Here is a 15,362-nt window from a genome sequence, read left to right on the forward strand (position 1 = left end):
CATTTATGACTGAGCATGAATGAGACCAGAGGATTCCAACAAATGACATGAGCAGGTTAGCCCAGAACCCCATGGGGCTCACTGCTTCTTTATCAATGTGCTTCATAAATCTATGCCTATAATTTATGTGAGATCCACCTGGAGGGGAAAAAAGCCTGAGCTCATTTTATGGATAAGTCAACTCTCTATACATGAGTGAAAATATATGTACACAATGAGTGGCCTTGAAAGACTGTAGTAAAGAAAATTCAGCCCAAAAGTCAGTACATCTATCTACCTTATGTGGAAAGAGAACCGACCCAAGTTTAGAGTCCAAGCCCACTCATAAGATTGGCAAATGGCTTGCCTGGCTGGTCAGGGGGCTAAGCAAAAAGACTCGTAAGTCATGGACCAGAAAGTATAGAGAATTGGCATGTGGACAGATATATGGATATAAGCATAAAGTGTAAAGATATTTGTGTCATATGGTAACTCCCATCAGAGACAATCTACCATTAATGAGGCATAAAATATCCTAGTAGACACAGTTGTCTGACTGAGAGACATCAACCATACTATCAGTGGCCAATCCATTAACAGCACAATAGCAAAATGGACCATTTCGACAAAATGGTAGAGATTACAGTTATACATTAGCCTAACAGCATAGAGTGTTACTACCAAGTCTAATTTAGTTATTCATATTGTCAAATACCTAACCAGCCAGCCCACAGAGGCCAGTGTTGAAACTCTGATATGGAACTTTTCTTTGATGTGACTAATTAGTCTCTTGGTATCAAGTTGATCACATAGGTCCTCTACCAGTTATGAATGATCAAAAGTTTTGTTTTTGTCTTCTTCCAGGAGTAGATATAATTGCTCATGGGCTTTTAGGCAGCACTAATATCTGAGGGTTTATTGAGTGTTTGATCCACTAGCCTGAGATCCCATACAATACTACATCAGGCCAGGCGGGCATTTTGAAGCAAAGGAGATATGTGAGAATGCCCAGGATCATGGAATCCATTGGTCATATCACAGCACATGTTGCATCACCCAAAATCAGTTGACCAGATAAAACATTGCAATAGTCTATTATAGTCTTAGCTGAACCACTTAGCTCAGAGGCAGTACTTTATAAGTATGGGTTGACACTGCACAGGTTGCACATATATATTAAATCAAAGACCTTTATATATCATTATTTCTGCAATAGGGAGAATATATAGATCCTGGAACCAATAGGTTTAAGAAGTAGTGCCCCACGTTCCAAAATTCTCGATGAGCCATTTGGGAATACTGTACTTCCCATCCCTGCAACGTTAGTTTCTGTAATGCTACATGTTCCATTCCTTAATGGGAGAAGAATTTTTCTACATGATATAACAAGTATTCACTTGAATTACAAGGTGTGGCTGTTACCTTGACATTTTGTATCAAAGGAGTAACAGGCCAGAAGAGGAATTATTTTTTAGCAAGAAGAATTGATCACAATACTCAGGAGGAGGCAGGGCTGCAATTTTACAATAAGGCAAGAAGGAATACATGTGAGACTCAGCTCTCTTTTGGTTCCTGTATGTCAAATTTGACCATAAATGAACAGATGCAATCACCCCAGGCTAGGAAAGACATGGTGAATAGGGCTTTAGTTCTCTCAGGGATAAGAAACTGGAGGTAATAGTTGACTTTGCAAAGAATAGGATAGAGAATAAAAGATGGAGGGAGAAGACGAATGTCAATTAAAGCACCAAGAACGAGTCTAGTGAGAGGTATAGCAGTACTTATAGAATTTTTCTATTTTCCCTCAGGAAGAGAGGCCCTCCAGAACACTGGAGAGTCGGCTATTCAAATGTACAGAGAGAAGTGGATCTCAATGGCACAAAGAGTATACTGACCTTAATCCCTCTTCAAGAAAGTATTTGTCCAGTGGTGGGGATGGTAAGAAGCAGACAATCTAAGTGTCAGTTCCTCAGGATCATTCTCATCAGGAGAGAGTCACTTCATTTGACATCATGTACTTTTCAGGGCAACTTGTCTATAGTGATTGAGAGACAGAAGCATAAAATCCCAGCAATTTTAGACTGATTCAGGGTAAGCCTAACAGGCAATATTCACTCCAGAGAGCCTTACTTGGTTGACTGAGTCTGTATCACAGTTCAACTTCTTCTGTTTGATCCTGTTTCCATACTCTTTGTAGGATAAGCATGTACTAAACATCTTATACCTAATCTCCATCTAATTATTAGACTCTGGAGCACACAACATAGAACATATTGCTATGTCTTTTAAATAAACTGGATGTCTAGTCTTCTGCTAAAATAATAGAAACATACATATCCCCCATAGAGCAGCGATTACTAAACTTGGGACCATGGCTGCGTGGAGGGTCAGGAAATGTATGGGTTTAAGTGGTGCTATGTGTATATACTGCTACCTCTTTTTCAGGGAGAGAATGCATGCATATTCACAAGAGAGAATCCATCTAATTGCCAACATGGTATACAACTAAGAAGTTTGACTCACTGCCATGTATGATGAAAGCAGTTATTATTTTTCTTTTTATAATCTTGGCCATCTAACTGCATCAGAATTGACAAGACAGTAGTTTAAACGTTGAACAGTTGCTCTATGTGTGTTCATATCAATTAATAATATAGTTATGAATACCACATGCAAATGTGAAGTTGAGGATGAAATGGTCACGGCAGGGAGGCAAAAGCAGAAAGGAAACATGAGTAAGCCTTCTTCAGGAATGTCCACTATAGATGCTTCATGCATGAATATTATTTACATTATTTTTATACAACGGAATACTTATTTTTTTTAATGAATGAAGAAAATTCCGTACAATATTTTGTAGTGTGGCCATGAAGCATTTTGGAAGCATTTTCTGGCTTTAAATTAACACTGAATTTGCTTTCATATGTCTGAGAATACCAGAGGCTAATTTCTTTGTAATTTTATTAACAAGTTACAGAAAAGTATGCAAATTTTATTCATTATATAATTAAAGCTATCCCAAAATATCTCAGAATCTGACAGTCACCTTAATGCCCTGTGGCTTCCTGGACTCAGTAATTATTCAGCTTTGACTGCTCCAGTTGTGATGACTTTGAAACAGCATTCCAGCAAAAGGTCACGTGCACACATATGCATCAGATGTTTTGTATTACCACTTTTAAGATTTAAATAAGCTTATTCAGAATCTCCATTTAAAAATAATTACAACCAAAAAAATAATAATTACAACTTTAAAACTATTGTGTGTGTATATACATATCTTTGTATATAAGGATTACAATTTATGTAAGGCTTACAGTATCTTTGTCCAGTCCACTGTTTTTCCTAAAGAAAGTAATAGTCATTCTATATGAACATTAATTTTTTAACAGCATATAAAGAATTTTAATTTAGAATGTGTTTCAGTGATGCAACACTGTGATAACATGCATTAAAAGAAGCAAACAAACCAAAATATTAATGATTAAAGAAATGTGTCTTCTAATTATTCTAATCATTTTCTATTCTTTCACTTCTCTGTAATATTAACCCTATAAATAAGAAGGAAGTCAAGAGCATTGACATAATACTTAGATATAACCCAAACATAATTGACCATGATTGAGGGAAATTCAGACCTCTAAAAACAGGGAAAATTCTCTAGAGAGAGATGTCCTGGCAGGTGTTTATCTTCTGCCTTTATCATCACAAAGAGTCAAGTGAAAACAATTCAGAAAAGTCAAACCTAGTGGTAATAAAATAATCCATCAATAGGAAGTTATTCTCGCTAAAGAAACAGTGAGCTTGAAGGGCTGATAGGAGACTCCCATAGTGTGGTGTGGACTGCCTTCACATGATGTGTCACATACAGGCTTGCCTGGGGAACCACTGGTTGTAGCAGGGAACAGGACAACTTGTAAGGCAAGTAAAAGCAATGCATGTCTTTCTGTACTGAGACGCCCTCATTTAATCTCTGTAGCATTTTCAGCTGGAGATAGCAGGAAGGAGGCAGCACTAGAAGGTAATGATTCCCAAGTGTAAGCGTCATTTAACAATGGGGAGCCTGAAGCTCTTTGAGCAGATTGGCTGACCCAGTGTGGTATTTTATGTTCCAACCAGGCAAGGCAAAGGCAAAGCCAAGACAACAGTCCAGCTCCCTGGCTTCTCAGTCTTGATCTCTCTCCAAGATCAACAACCAAAATGCACTCCTTACGTTTTCGGTTTAAAAAATCTATTTCATGCTGTGAAAAGTTTACTTCTACACTATCTCCTGTGCAATATTAGATTATTAGATGCTTTCACATTTTCATTTAATTATTATGACTTCCTAATGAGATAAGTGTTGTCCCCATTTGACAGATAAGAAACAAACAACCAAAAATGAGATCCACCAAGGTCAGGAAGGTAACAAATGCAGGCGTAGATAAAATGACTCAGAATTCTCTGTTCTTGAATATAAAAATCTGCCACTTTGCTTTCATTTAGATTTCACAAATTTAGGGATACTATTTAAAATTGTTTTATATCCCTGGTGTAGTCAACGCTTTCAATATTATAAAATGTTCTCTTTATCTTTAGTAATGAAGGTCTATTTTATCTTACATTAATATAGTACATACAATATATAAACATTTGCATGATATATAATTTTTATTCTTTCTTTCTCAGCCTTTCTTTATCCTTGTATTTTAGCTGGAAGCATCTCTTTTTTTTTTTTTTTAATTTTTTTTAATGTTTATTTATTTTTGACAGAGAGAGACAGAGCATGAGCAGGGGAGGGGCAGAGAGAGAGGGAGACACAGAATCGAAAGCAGGCTCCAGGCTCTGAGCTGCCAGCACAGAGCCTGATGCGGGGCTCGAACTCACAGACCGCGAGATCATGACCTGAGCCGAAGTCCGACGCTCAACTGACTGAGCCACCCAGGTGCCCCACATCTCTTTTAATCTATACAGTGTTCGACCCAGCAATTGCACTCGGTATTTATCCAAAGGATACAAAAATATGGATTCAAAGGGATACATGCACCCCGATGTTTATAGCAGCACTATCAACAATAGCCAAATTATGGAAAGAGCCCAAATGTCCATCCACTGATCGACGGATAAAGAAGATGTGGTGTGTATAGACGATGGTATATTATTCAGCCATCAAAAAGAATGAAATCTTGTCATTTGCAACAACGTGGATAGAGACAGTGTATTGTGCTCAGTGAAATAAGTTAGAGAAGGACAAATACCATATGATTTCACTCGTATGTGGAATTTAAAAAACAAAGGAAAAAAAGAGAGGGAGGCAAACTATAAAAGGTTCTTAAGTACAGATAACTGAGGGTTGATGGAGGGGAGGTGGGTGGGGGCATGGGCTAGATAGGTGATGGACATTAAGGAGGGTACATGTGATGAGCACTGGGTGTTATATATAAATAATGAATCACTGAATTCTCCTGAAACCAATATTACGCTATCTGTTAGCTTACGAGAATTTAAATAAAAACTTGAGGGGTGCCTGGGTGGGTTAGTTGGTTAAATGTTGGACTTTGGCTCAGGTCATGATCTCATGACTTCTGAATTCAAGCCCCACATTGGGCTCTGTGCTGACAACTCAGAGCCCAGAGCCTGCTTCAGATACTGTGTCTGTCTCTCCTTCTCCACTCACGCTCTGCCTCTCCTTCTCTTGTAAAAATAAATAAAACAATAAAACAATAAAAAATAAATAAAAACTTGAAGCAAAAAAGCAAAACAAAACAAAACCTTTTCAGGGAGTCAGTCGGTGAAGCGGCCGACTTCGGCTCAGGTCATGATTTCGCTGTTTGTGGGTTCGAGCCCCGCGTCGGGCTCTGTGCTGACAGCGTGGAGCCTAGAGCCTGCTTCGGATTCTGTGTCTCCCTCTCTCTCTGCCCCTTCCCTGCTCCTGCTCTCTCTCTCTCTCTCAAAAATAAATAAACATTAAAAAATTTTTTTTCAAAACAAAACCTTTCACTCTCTGGTACAGTAATAATAATAATAACAATCGGTATGGTGTTTTTTAATGCATCTAACAGTCTTCACTTTTCATAAGAGAATTTAGATGATTTAAATTTAATCACTGATATGTTTGGGTTTAAATCTACCATCTACCTATATGTTTTCTATTTGTCCTACCTTTCTCCCTTCACTTGCATTCTTTCTGGTTAATCACTTTACAAAATTTTGTTTTCTCTATATTCATTCATATATTATACACTCATTTATAACTTTGGCTCAGGGCTGCCTACAGTTTCAAATGTCTATCATTATCTTATGAAACTCTAATGTTAAGTGATACCTACCCCCTCTTCCTGAATAAGGAAAAGAACTTTATTTATCCAATTCCTAAAATACATGCTATTTTTGATGTAATTTTATAACATCCATTTTATTTATTTATTTATTTATTTACTATTTATTTAGGAGGAAAAACTAAATCAAAATTTTTTATTTATAACTAAACCAGTAGGAAAATAATCACAGTCTTGAAACACCAAATGCAGGCTATATTATCATTTCAACAGTTGGTAATAATATGTAAATGTAATAATAATAAATATATTATCATTTATCAACAGTTGGTAAAAAGACAACATGGTCCTTATCAAAATGATAAGGTACTAGAATTGGGGCAGGAACACTGCTTGCTGCAAAGGTCCCAGGCAAATGTGGTATTTGGTAGAGTGGGGGTTGCCCCTCTTGTGTTTTAAGTGAATCACAGCTCATCCCTGAGTTGCTTACTTTTTCTCTTTTGACCTTCCTGTCGCCAAGGGATTGTCTCAATAGTGCTCTTTGATTTCAGGGAGCTAAATAAGCAATACTGAGTTTAGGCTCTCCTTTCATTCTATTCTATGAAAACCAGGTTTTTCCAAATCCAGTGCTTAATAACTCCGTTAATTAAGAAAGTAACAGCTCCTCCTTCAATGTTCATTCCTGGATACCAGTATACGGTGCAAGCAAACCCCCCTTTCCCTTCGATGGAGAGTGTCGCTGTGAGACTGTCCTGTCGCAGATAGCCTCAGGGTCCATCATGGCAGCCAGTGAGAGGGAAGGTCTGCTTCCCATTCCCAGTGGCGATTTTGCAGGGTTTCCTAGCTAAAAGATGTGATGTGTATTTCAAGAAATGAATATCGACGTCTTGATGATAGCCAGAAACAGACATCCACAAGGAACTGTTGAAAGTCCTAAACTCCCTCTCTCAACTCTACATCTTAAATCAACTTCATGCCCTTGTATATAAAACAAAACAAAGCAAAACAAAGGCCCAGAAACCCCCTTTCTAAAAATTACCTGAATTAGTGACCTTGTAGATTCTGTTTTGCACCTCATGGAAAATGATTTGGTTGGCAACACACAGCAGCACCTCTGCTCACACTCCACCAGATCATAGGCAGGTTAGAGAAACCTACCAGCCTGTTGGTACCCGTGCACTAAGAAGAATCTAGTACCTTGGGGGGGCTCCGGCTTGATACAAGGGAGATCCTTAGAGGTAGGACAGATACGTGAAATTTAGGCTATCAAAAACTCTTCCGCCCTCCGATCCAAATTTCAGCACCAGTTTTTTTCCATTTCACTTTTTTTTTAACGTTTATTTATTTTTGAGACAGAGAGAGACAGAGCATGAACAGGGGAGGGGCAGAGAGAGAGGGAGACACAGAATCTGAAACAGGCTCCAGGCTCTGAGCTGCCAGCACAGAGCCCGACGCGGGGCTGGAACTCACGGACCGCGAGATCGTGATCTGAGCCCAAGTTGGCCGCTTAACCGACTGAGCCACCCAGGCGCCCCTCCATTTCACTTTTTAGGGTTGAAACATAAAGGAACCAGTGTCCAGAGGCAAGCGACAGACGCCTCAAATTGCTGCCATCCTTAATTTCTTCATAAATTTCACTTAAAAGACCAAAACTCCCATTTCTCTTTTTAAATCGATTCCTGCCATCCGCCCGATGGCCAATTGCAAAGACTTCTATCTCCCAATGGACAGGAGAGACTCCTCATCTTCTTGGTCATGGTCAGGATGACCTGCATGTGGTCATCCACGCACCTGGTCACACAACTCTGCAGCTGCTGTTTCACCCGAAGGTCTTTACTTCCCGCATCTATTGAAGCTTTGGCTTTGTCATTTCAGTACACGGTACACCTGGCCAGGAAGCCCTGGAACTTGTCCAACTCACTGATCACCAGTGCCTGGGCTGAAGCCAGGGACGCGTGGCAGCGCTCCATGCACTGTTGCGCCTGATGCATGGACGCCCGGCTGTTCCCACAACAGTTGGCACTGCGCCGGAACATGAGGTCTGCATCTTCCGGGTGGCTTTCTCTCCAGACTCTTCACCACGGAGTCCGCTGCCTCCTGCATCTGGAGCTGCTGCAGCTACGCCATGGCGACCTCGCGCTGAACCCCCTCCGTGCTGGCTCCCACTTGGACTCTGACCCAATCCATATTACTTAAACACTACTAGATACTACTAGTAACATTGTATATAGTCAACAGTCATTTAGATTAACCGACCCATATACTTAGGATCTCTTCCCTGTTTGTTGTTGTTTTCTGTATCTCTGAATTTACACCTGACATCATGTTCCTTCACTGGAGGAATATTATTTAGTATCTAACTTGGTGCAGGTTTGCTAATTTCAAGATATCTGTATATTTTGTTTTCTAAACATCTATTTTGTTTCTGAATGACATTTTCACTAAGTATGAAATTCTATGTAGGTAGATCTTTTCTTTAAGCATTATAAAAATACTATCAGACCCCTTGATTATGTTATAAAATCGTCTACAATTCTACCTGTTGCTCCTTTGAAAACAGCCTCCATTTATTTTCTGATTGCTTTTAAGAATAGTTTTGTCTTGTATTTACTGAAGTATCACTGTGATTTTTAATGGATTATGTGTTGGATTTATTTATTTTTTGTAATTTGCATTATTTTATTTACAATTTTTTAATATTTTTATTTATAATCTTATTCTGTGGATTCTTATTTTACATCAAATTCAGGAATTTGTCAGCATATATGTCTTGCTGTATTTATTTCCTATCCCCATGATCACTTCCCTCTTCACTAGGACTCAAATCACTTATGTTAGACCCACTCACTATATATAACACTCTGTCTTTTAATTCTTTCTAATCACTACTCATCTAATAAAGACCCAGGGGCCTGTTATTGGGGGAAAAAAATCTGCTAGAACTTTTACGCTAAATAAAAGTCCATGAATACTGTATATTTTTAGTATCTATAATAACTGCTTTAATTAGCAATTTGGTATATAATATTTCAAGTTCCCATTTATGTGATTATGTGTAATTCTCAAAATATACGTGGGATTTCTGTCTATATAAGTGTGTTTAGGGAATACTGAATAATTTCTTGGTTCAGCAAGTCTCTCTAAGTGGCTTTCCTTTAATACTTGTAAAATAGTTTCTTAATAAAATCACAAGTTGATACAGCATCTTTTATACTACTTTTAGGATTCAATTTAATTTCAAAACTTATTTTTCTATGGATATGAAACTAATGCCAATAGCTAAAATGATCTATTGCTCTCTCATACCACACAATGAATTATCTAGAATGTTTTATATATGATATATATTTAAATGAATATTGGTAATTGAAAGCCATTCTTTAAAAGTATAAAGAATTTGTAGGTTATTTTCTTGAATAAAGAGAGAGAAATTAGTTGCTGTGGCATGAGTTGAAAATCTATACCTCTGAGGGAAATTTAATGTGTTTTTTTACATTTATTTATTTTTGAGAGACAGAGAGAGATACAGAGCATGAGTTGGGGAGGGGCAGAGACAGAAAGGGTCACAGAATCTGAAGCAGGGTCCAGGCTCTGAGCTGTCAGCACAGAGCCCAAGGACACGGGGCTCAAACTCACAAACCATGAGATCATGACCTGAGCTGAAGTCAGACACTTAACCAACTGAGCCACCCAGGCACCCCTGAGGGAAATTTAATTAAAACATTCCCTGGTTCTACTGCTCCTAAGCCCTTTACCCTCCACTGGCCCTTAATATGCACTTTGCCATATAGCCCATTTTCACCAGCCAGCATCTAATATCTGTAGTACAGATGTTGAGTGCTTATGTAAAGACTGGGTTATGCCTTACGCAGGGAGGATAGAAGCAGGCTTTAAGCCTTTCATCATGAGTGGATAATAACTAAGTTTCCTTGTGTTTATGAGATTCTGTAATTCAGTCAATCTGTAAAATCTGCTGAGTCAGGATGTTAAGGTCCATGGGGAATTTGGAATCTTTTTTCAGTAATAGACTCCCAGCTTTATACGTACCACTAGTTTACTAATTTGTGTTTATTGATTGCCTCTGCATGTCCTGGGCTCTTACCCAGATGGTTGGGGATAATTCATGATCAATTAAGATTAAAACGAGCAAATATGGAAAGGGGTTACTTATAAAATCAAATAAAACTCTACGTAAATTGTGTTTGAAGCTTGTTTCCAGAGATTTAAAGGTCTACAAATGCCAGTGTTGAAGTTTTTATTAAATACTATTTTTAAGATGTGGATTTCTTCGTAGGTCAATAAAACTCTCAGTTTTCAAGAGTTTCTTTCTCAGCTTTTAGTTTTCTTCATTTTGTATAGAACATCATAGAACTAAAGGATTTTAAGAGCAGTTTGATTAAACGATTAAATTCTCTGATGAAAAAGAAATATCTAGAGAGGCAGAATGGGATGTATAACAAACTCAAAATTAGGTCATGGGATTTTGGATTTTGCCTTCTATAGTCTTTAAAACCTGGACTCTAACAATCAAATCTTTCCAAAGACGGACAGATTTAAACTTTTTAAAAATAGCGATTTGGACCATTATTAAATCTCTCAAGCATAGTTTTTGGGCAGAAGCTATGTGTTCATTTTTCAGAGATGTGACACAAGTTTTAAGTGTTTAATGAAGTAGATAGGGTTTGGGTTCAATTTAAATGATCTGTATAGTCCCAACCAAGGGTGAAAAGTTTTAACTCAGTAATTACCTAAAATCTCATGTACTTCTCATAATGCTAATTCTGAATTGATAAACATGAAGATCACTTTTTTAAGACATGGGGATTTGAGCCCCTTGTATTAAGTTTCTACCTTTATAATATTTGCCATTCGTTTACTAGTTAGCATTTTAATTACCTTTTGTGTGTATCAGAATCCTACCTAGATCTATGATAATTACTGGTGATTACCTAAGCTTAGAGAAAAGCAAATATGGAGAATGTGATCTCTGGAAAGATATAGTTGTATCACTAACTATATTTGGAAAAATTCCCGTAGATGGGGAAGTTTGCACATAACAGCGTTTAAGCCTTTGACATATTTGTTCGGGTGTGCATAATTCAAGGACTGAAAAATAAATTCCACAGTTCTGTAGAGGTAGGAGTTTTTCTCTGTTTTACTTAGATTTTTTACATTTAAATTTTATTAGTGCATTCAATATTTTTCATTGAATGCCTCCTCTCTGCCGTAAAATAAATTTAAAACTGTCTATGTTCTTATAGGTGACGTACTAATCAGTTTCACTGATCAAAATGGGAAGGGATGTTAAGTTTTCTAACCATTCTCCAGGCACCTGGGTGGCTCAGTTGGTTAAGCATCTGACTCTTGGTTTCGGTTTGGGTCATGATCTCACAGTTTGTGAGATAAAGCCCTGCATTGGGCTCTGCACTGATAGTGTGGAGCTTACTTGGGATTCTCTCTCTCTGCCTTGCTCTTTGCTCCTCTCCTGTTCTCGCTCGCTCAAAATAATTAAACTTAACTCTTTAACCATTTTCATTTATTTTGAGATAAATAAAGGTCTCTGTAGGCATTGATACAGTGTATAGTACAATTCATGCACCCAGAATTCTTGGAAGGTTCTGACGATGTTGGGTGTGCTTCATTGACTTAACTTATTTTGCCCGTTCTTTCTCTTCAAAAATTCCCTTCATTCTCTGCATTTACTTTGTTAATATTCCCTCCTTTGATTTGTTCTTGAAATATTTTTTTAAATGTAGCTTTTAGTCACCTGTCAGGTATCAACAAAAATGTTACTTTTTCTTGTAATTAACTCCTCACCTTCTGTGTCATGCATACATTTTATTTATTTATTTATTTATTTATTTATTTATTTATTTATTTATTTTGGTGATCAGAGAAAGAACATGTTTGGAGAAATTAATAAGTCAAATAGACTTTCTATGAGGCCAGGAAGAAACTAAAATCTTTGTCTTCTTATAAATAAAGTTGATGTAAAATGGGATAATCCAATTAAGCAAATTTTGTTTCAAAATGTCAAATTTAACATCTGCCAGATCATAAGACACACCTGGACAACTCTTTTGTCTTAAAAATAAACAAACAGACAAAAAAATAGACAAAATACTTATAATCTGAAGGGTTAACTGAGATAAGAATACCCCCAATGCTAATACCCCTAAAGCCTCACAAAGGTTACAGATTATTTATAAATTTTACAAAAAGTGTTAATGATGCTTTATAAGTTAAAAGACAGAAAAGGGAAAAAAGAAAAAATATTTTTAGGTAAAAAGCTATAATTATCAAAATATTGGTTTCATTTTCATTGTTCTAAATAGTGTGAAGTATCCAAATATACATATGAATTAAATACAGTTCCTACTCTCAAGAAGAATATAATATGATAGATTAAACCGAGTAAATGACTATAGCTGATATCATGACACTAATCATTTAATACTCAGTTTGTGACAGATAATTACATTCTCACATAAGAATCAGAATAACTCTGTAAAGTAAGTGCTATTGTGCTCTATACATGTACACAGTACATATACATATATACATGTACTGAATATACACAGTATTCACTTCCCCCCTCCTTATGAATGAATGTTCTATGCTAATGTCAAACATGCTCCCTAATCTTGCAGCCTCTCTTGAAGTGAAATCTGACTGAAAATCTGCTAGTGGGAGTTAGTTGGAGTCTTGAAATTTTTGTTTTCTGATAAGGGGGCAGAGCCTTAGCTGGTACCTCGAATGCTGATGTGAAATATGGAGCTGCAGCAGCCATTTTATGACTAAGAAAGAACAAACCTGAGGAAAAGCTCCCTTTCACTACAGATTACAGAGAAGAAGCAGTGGAAGAGGTTGTATTCCTCCTTGCAATACGGAATAGTTGAACCAACAATTGTAAGGATTTCTGGTGAGAAAAATACACCAATATTTGTTTAAGTAGCTGTTTAGTTAAGTTTTGTTACTTGTACCTAAACACATTTCTAACAAATAAAATTTTATCTCATTGGTAGTATGTAGTTTACAGAGGCTATGTGACCCTAAGCGAAGAGCTTGAGAACTGAGTTGACTCCAGAATTCAGGTTCCTTCACTGTACGTATTAAGCTAGAAGAAAATAAAGGAAAAAAGTATTATGTCAAGTAGAGCAGACCAAGGAATGATCTTCAGAGACAATATGGTATGTGGACCATCTTCTAGTAGAATGACAATGCTCATTTTTAGAATGTTTTTGGTATATGAAGGTATTTAGTTAGGGCACAATCTTCATCATCCAGCAAGATTTAGAAAAAAAATCATTAATATTTGAAAAAACACATTAGAAATAATAAAAAATGTGCATAGTATATCTCTCTTAATTTGCCAAAAGTAAGCTATATTTCTTAGTGACTATCTAAATATTTTTTAAAACTTGGATACAAATTTTACTCTTTTTTATGAAGGCAACTAGACATTTATGTGAGCAGCACTTCTAATTCACTTTTGGGGTGCTTCAGTAATGTACATTATTATGCAGAAAATATATATGGATTCTTCAGAGAGCAAGCCCTGGTTGAAGCTTTACCTTGGTGAACTGCTGATTGTGTTCTATGATGACCATTTTTTTAGCCTGTTCATATTATTTGACATTTAAAAACAGATGGGCAAATATTGGTGATGCAAGTAGAACACAATGTTCAAACCATAAAGAAATAGGGGTGTCCAGATGGCTCAGTCAGTTGAGCATCTGACTCTTGATTTTAGTTCAGGTCATGATCCCAGGGTCATGGGATTGAGTCCCAAGACTGGCTCTGCACTGAGCGTTGAGCCTGCTTGGGATTCTCTCTCTTTCCTTCTCTTTCCTCCCCCCTCCCAAATTAAAAAACAAAACAAACAAACAAACAAAAACCCAAAACACCCACACATATAAAATGGACTATGTGGCCCCAGAGGCCATTCTTACCTTGAATCTGTATAGTTCTGTGATATTTCTTTGAGCTTAAATGAGCTCTGCTGATGCAGCTACTGAAAAACTTTGAGATAATTTGTCAGAGGTTTATGAAAATAACCACCTACTTTTTACTTTTGTCCTCTTTCATTAAGGCTGTTTTTTTCTTTTCTTTTTTGCGTTTCTATGTGGTAGTCTGTGATCTTTAGAATATCTTCCCTTTTGTAATATTCAAAGGTGTTATTTTAGTTTATTACCCTTCTCCCTATATCTTCTTGTGACTATTTCATATACTAAAGAATTTGAGACTTCCAAAGAAATATATTCAATAAAATAGGTGAAAACAAATTTAAAGTATAAAATTAGGAACTGGAGAATCATGAATGACAGGAAGGGAATAAAATGTAGTTATATAAGCCTGAATTTCAAAGAAGTTCTTAAAATGAGCTACAAAAACAGTTTCTATAGATTATACCATTATACCATCCCATCCACTCCTCTCTTCGCCCCTCCCAAAACACACATGGGCTGCCCAGTTACAGAAATCCCCATGTATTCATAGTTTCAACCAGTGCTTGGACACTGACATATCACAGTTAATTTGCCAATTATAATTAGGAGGCTATTTCAGTTTAATGATTTAGGGTCACGGGTGATATCCTTCTTGGAAATATTTAAGCTGATTAAAATTTATTATTAAGTTGTTTATATATTATTTTAATGTTTATTTATCTTTGAGAGGCAGAGAGAGACAGAGCGTGAGTAGGGAGGGACAGAGAAAGAGAGAGGGAGACACAGAATCTTGAAACAGGCTCCGGGCTCTGAGCTGTCAGCACAGAGCCCGACATGGGGTTCGAATCCAAGAACCGCAAGATCATGACCTGAGCTGAAGTCAAATGCTTAACCAACTGAGCCACTCAGGCTCCCCAGGTTGTATATGTTTCATACAACATCTATCCTCTATCTACCTTATATGATAGTCTGCAAAGGGTTCAAAATCTGCCTGATTATGAAGAAAACCGCCTCTATTTTCATCTGGGCTAGATACTTCTTTTTTCAGATAATGCCAAGAGTGTATTTTTGAATTACTCACAATTCTTGTTCTTCACAATCTACACAGAGATAATTTTTTTTTCATGTAAGTAAAAACTTTTAATGATCAAAACAAGTAAAGTATATACATTTCAAA

General features: G+C 36.9%; 2 pseudogenes; both read right to left on the reverse strand.

Annotated features, from left to right (window-relative positions):
- The window catches only part of LOC102964699, a 60,369-nt pseudogene extending 53,355 nt beyond the window's left edge, over positions 1-7,014 (reverse strand).
- An 889-nt stretch (positions 7,015-7,903) lies between these two features.
- On the reverse strand, positions 7,904-8,363 carry LOC102964998 (annotated as a pseudogene).
- Positions 8,364-15,362: the final 6,999 nt, after the last annotated feature.

This window comes from Panthera tigris, chromosome D1 (genome assembly GCF_018350195.1).
Source record: "Panthera tigris isolate Pti1 chromosome D1, P.tigris_Pti1_mat1.1, whole genome shotgun sequence".
Lineage (NCBI taxonomy): Eukaryota > Metazoa > Chordata > Mammalia > Carnivora > Felidae > Panthera > Panthera tigris.